The sequence below is a fragment of the Gymnoscopelus braueri genome (genome assembly GCF_963280865.1).
Source record: "Gymnoscopelus braueri genome assembly, chromosome: 16".
In the NCBI taxonomy this organism is placed as follows: Eukaryota; Metazoa; Chordata; class Actinopteri; order Myctophiformes; family Myctophidae; genus Gymnoscopelus; species Gymnoscopelus braueri.
The window spans coordinates 14,919,296-14,925,295 of NC_137616.1; positions in this window are offsets into that span (position 1 = coordinate 14,919,296).

The window sequence follows — 6,000 nt, forward strand, 5'->3', positions numbered from 1 at the left end:
AAGGCATATAGGCCCCAGTAAGTTAAACAACTGCCCAAGTAATTAATTAGGTCATGCTCTTGGTTCAGTTCCATTATAGCATCACATCTGCTAAGGAACTGATGTGTTTTTTATTTATTTTTTAAATTCCAGAGTTTGTTAATGCAACATTTTAACTGATGTATTCCTGAATTTGTAGGGGGAGGGGGGGACTATATCAAGGTGGGGAGACACTTTTCAATAGTCATATCCTCAAAACGGAAACCTCAAACCACCCCTGCATTTGCAAGCTCCGTTCCGTGAGCAGAAATTGGACTTCCGGTTTTCGAGCTAGCAGAAATAAGGTTTCCGGTTGCCTTCAAAATAAGATCTACATTTTTTATATTTTTTAAAAGACACAAATCTATTTTAAAAATACATTTATGATGTATGCCTTTTAAATTAATCATACTAGAACACTTCCAAGTGGCAAGTTTAAAAAAAGGACACAATCGTATATAAAAAATACATTTATGATGTACAGTATGTCTTTTTAAATGGCTTAGATCACTTCTAAGTGCCAGGTTGTTCCAGATTGAGGCTATTGACCCCCATCAAATGTGCACTTCACACCTAAATATGGGCCATTTGTAACAGGAATTTATTCAAAGGTTTGAAAACCACTGCATTTAGGTTAGAAACACTTTGAATGGTTAAAGGTAGGGTAAGTGATTTGCTTTGGTTAAAATTAGTGTTAAATAGCTCTATACTGATAGTACTCATTGATATAGAGTGTTTGTTCAGTATTAGGAGTCTCCTTGTCTCTCCACCTCTTTATTAAACAGGAAATGCATTTTCGTTTCAGTTTCAGTTTCATTTCCAATTTTATCCAACCAGGACAGAGAACTCAATCAGGATACAGATTAAACAAGTGAAATTGGAAGTGATGACACTAAGAAATGAGCAGATAAAATTTGAACTGGAACACTATACAAATTAAGCTTAAAAATTGGTACTTTCTCCTGATTGGCTGAGACTTTGACACCTACCGAAAAATGTATTTTCTGTTTATTAAAGAGCTGGAGAGACAGGGAGACATCTGTTACTGAAAAAACACTATATAGCAATGATTACTATCAGAATATAGTATTTTAACCTTTCAACAAAATACTTTTTGTTTTAACCAAAAAATATCACTTACCCTACCTTTAAGCATGCATTCTCTAATTAATGTTTGTCCTGCAAGTGTAAAGTGTAACCTGAAAACCTTATGTTATTGCTTTCGTTTTTCCCTGCTAAATGTCTCTCCTTTCATTCTGCTGTAGTTAGGTAATAATTATGTTATCAGTCCAACCCTGATTTTAAAGCAGACGCCTCGAATTACATAATTACAAGACGGTGCTTAGTGCCGGAACTTCTGAGGTACACACGCGTTCGGGGAGACCCCCTCTACACCGCCACACTCTCCGCTAAGCGGCACTAAGGTGTAGACAAAAGTGGCGGGCCGTCCAGTGAGGTCAGGGGTCAGAAAAGGGCCTTTTTCAGTGCATAGCCTATACAAATTGGACACTGGACAGGAGACGGAGCTTAGTGCCGGAACTTCTGAGGTACGCACGCGTTCGGGGAGACCCCCTCTACACCGCCACACGCTCCGCTAAGCGGCACAGGTGTATTTTGAAAAGTGGCGGGCCGTCCAGTGAGGTCAGGGGTCAGAAAAGGGCCTTTTTCAGTGCATAGCCTATACAAATTGGACACTGGACAGGAGACGGAGCTTAGTGCCGGAACTTGCAAGGTACGCACGCGTTCGGGGAGACCCCCTCTACACCGCCACACGCTCCACTAAGCGGCACAGGTGTATTTTGAAAAGTGGCGGGCCGTCCAGTGAGGTCAGGGGTCAGAAAAGGGCCTTTTTCAGTGCATAGCCTATACAAATTGGACACTGGACAGGAGACGGAGCTTAGTGCCAGAACTTGCAAGGTACGCACGCGTTCGGGGAGACCCCCACTACACCGCCACACGCTCCGCTAAGCGGCACAGGTGTATTATGAAAAGTGGCGGGCCGTCCAGTGAGGTCAAGGGTCAGAAAAGGGCCTTTTTCAGTGCATAGCCTATACAAATTGGACACTGGACAGGAGACGGAGCTTAGTGCTGGAACTTGCAAGGTACGCACGCGTTCGGGGAGACCCCCACTACACCGCCACACGCTCCGCTAAGCGGCACAGGTGTATTTTGAAAAGTGGCGGGCCGTCCAGTGAGGTCAGGGGTCAGAAAAGGGCCTTTTTCAGTGCATAGCCTATACAAATTGGACACTGGACAGGAGACGGAGCTTAGTGCCGGAACTTGCAAGGTACGCACGCGTTCGGGGAGACCCCCTCTACACCGCCACACTCTCCGCTAAGCGGCACTAAGGTGTAGAAAAAAGTGGCGGGCCGTCCAGTGAGGTCAGGGGTCAGAAACGCAAACGCGGTCATTGGACGCAACCCCACACAACCACACACAATAAAAGAATACAGACAAGGCTTTGAAAGTTAAAAAAAAAAGACCTTTTAATTACTCTTTACTAATAAAACAGTGTACAAATTATCAAAAAAATAAATAAATAAAGTTTCCAATATTTGTTTTTAAACATTGCCAATTGTCTTAAGGTGGACTGAGAGGCTACTTTAGTAGTTTAGTAGTCACAGATTTGATCAATTTACTTTATGTGTGTGTGTGTGTGTGTGTTAATAACAGCACTCATTATTCAAACACAAATCATGCAAAACTGTAAAAATGTGGAAGTTCTAGGAAGTGCAAACCACACTCAAAAGTATAAAATGGTACTGCGTGCAACGTACCTAAATGCAAACATCACTCAAATGTATAATAAACGGGTACAACATGCAATGTACCACGGTGCAAAGATCACTCAAATGTATTATAAACGGGTACAACGTGCAATGTACTCAAAAGTGCAACACAGCAAACATAAAGTGCAAACATTTTACACACACACACACACACACACACCACAAATTGATCAAAAGATAGATGTACGTATATAAAGCAAAACCAGCTCAGTCCAAACATTGCATAGTCTTGTGCTCTAACGTTTGTTTTTAGATGATCACAGTAAGCACAAAGACTAAAAAATAAAATAAAATAAAATTAGATTAAATCAAGACCTAAAGGGAAAAAAAGCAAGACCAAAATGAAATTCCCTCCTGGTGTCTTGGGAAGATGTCAGTTCGGGTCCTTTGCATTCCTCCATTGGCAATGTTCTCCTGCAACATAGACACAACAGAACCTTTTAGGTAGTTTGTCCAAGGTAAGGTAAATCATCACAGTACATGCTTAAACTTTGTACTCAGAGAATTAACTTTCCGCCTGACAACTCATACATAACACAATCTCGCTTTTCATGCTGGCTTTTGAAAGTGTTGAGGCTCACATCAAACAGAATAGCTTTGGAAAACAAACAAGTGAAAATACCACAGCTGCTGCCGTCTTCTTGTGCTATGAAATTGGGACAACTGTGATAACACTCATATCTAAATGTGATACTCATACCTCTGCCATACAATGCAAAGTACTGTAAGGCTAAGTACTTTTGCAGTGGAAAAAATACCTTAACCAGGTCTTGCTCATACACACGTAGTGAATCCATTATCACAACATCTAATGCTATAACATCACCCTTCACTGTCTTTTTTGAGAAATCTACCGCGATGGCTCCCCAATGGGACTTATTTGCGTTGACAGGCAATATCACCAACTCATAATTCCACCAATTGCCTGATGCTCGTGGTACATCTGGCAGGACACTGATGTCATCACACCAAGTACTCTGTAACTGTTGGCTGACAAAAGTGCTGGGACAAATATACGCTTTTTTTTCAACACCAGAAAGCAAGAGCTGATGGTACTCATCGATCGTCTTATCACTCAGCCACCCGTTATTCTTCACAGTTGGCTTTGAAATGGGTCTCACTTTTCTATCCCTTGTCTGCTTGGGTTGTTTGCATCTGTCTGTGCATTTATGTTTTCGTTTGACCTGCGGAAAGTTGATTAGTTTCACACTATTAGTTTTCTCGTATGACACGACAAAGAAACTAGCTGTGGTCAGTATTTTTTGCATCAGCTCAAAGGTATAGCCTGCTGTGTCATTGGATGCATTTGTCATGATATGCCATTGCTGGTCTTTACAGGTGTTAGAGGTGTATAATGACACATATGGTGACTTATCAAAAAATGCACAAATACTGGACACAGCATAATCATTTTGGTGGTACAGACAGGAGAGAGTGAACGTTTTTGGAATTTCTGCACCAGATCTTAGCAGGAGAAGTAAAGACTGTGGGCTGTGAATTACTTTATAGGTTGATAAGCTTAAGTCCTGCTTACATGTTTTACATTGGTCAAGTTGAGCAGGAAATGTTTTTGCAACTGCGTCCAAGATGCCTTTTTGTGACACTTCAAGTGGCTGCACTATGAGTTGTGACTTGTTCTTTCTAGATGGTACGGCCTGGTCACCACATTGAGTACAAATATAGCGACCAAGACTTTTAAGGCAAAGCAGGTCATTTCCAAGGAAAGGAGCCCCAAGTGTGTCATCCACAAAGCTGTCTAATATGTGGCACACGTCTGTTATAGAAAATTGCCGAGACACTAATGACACCACCTGAGTGTTGGCAACATTGAGTTTCTCAAGCGCTTTGTTAAACAATGCTGGGGACTGCGCTGCTGCTGCTGCTGCTGCAAGCCGTGTGTGACATTTTTGGAAAGCAGATGTCTGTTTTAGAAATGTTAGTATTGGTAATGGTATGGCTTCACACATATTGTGATTTGGTCTTTCATTGCAAAAAAACACATCCACACCATGGCCAATATCTTCCAAATTGTCCTCTATTGTGATGCCAGCATTAAGTGATGCATCATTACATTTCACATAGAAATAAATGTACCCATGTGGTTTTGCCAATTGCAATGCATTTGCTGGTTGAAGGATGTTTATATTTGTATCATCTGCTCTAATTACAACATTGTCATAAAGCAAATGTGCCCAGAAGTGTCCGGCTTTGGCCACTGAGCCTACATGACAAATGATTGAGCCCAACTTATACTTAATTTTACTGCTGTCACGAATGGGAATTTCGATTATATCAGATGGGACTACAGGCGTGTGGAGCACCGTCCCACCATTATCAACACGGGACACAGAAAGAGTAATGACATCAGGAGCATCAATCCAACATATTTGTCTCTTCATTGCTGAACCACATGCTGTACATCTCTGTTGACCTTCACCTTCCATGATTGTGTGTTCGAAAAGAGAATTGAGGGACTCACATTTCTGTGTCAGCGGTAATGCAAAAACAGTAGGCGCGCATGAAATGCTTTCAACTTTCGATGCACATTTTTTACAGATGTCTGTATGTTTTGCCATAGCAGTTGTTTGGACACTACAATCATGCAACCAGATTAATAATTTGTGTATCAAATCTAGTGGGTCATTGTGCATTGACAAGGACAACGCTGGGATGCTCTTGACTAATTCTTGAGTGACACCATGGATTGTTTTAGCATCAAATGTGTGCCCTGGATTTTGAAAAAACGCTTGGATGAGAGCTGCTAAATTCCCTGGCATTGATGACATCGCAACCATATAAGTAGGTGTCAACTGTTTCAATTTATCTTGTACTACTTGCAGATGCAGTATCGATTGTAGGGTTGCATTTAGCCAACAATTACTCTCATTATTTGCAAACCTGCATATACTATTGCATATTTCCTCATTTGTGCCTCTGTTTTGTGCCTTTGTTTTGTCTGGCACACTTGCTGAGCTGTCATTTTGTAAGAAAATCTTTGAATCTGCTGGTGGCTTATGTTGATAAGAGTATTTCAGCTGTGGCGGCAGAGTTTTTTATTTGTTCCACTTTTCTACAGGTGGTGGGTGTGGACGCTGTGATGCCTGTGATATCCTGTAGCCTACTTTGGCAATGAAATCTATGGCTGACTGCTTGTATAGTGAGCGTATGCGCTGTATACATTCGTCAATTCTGT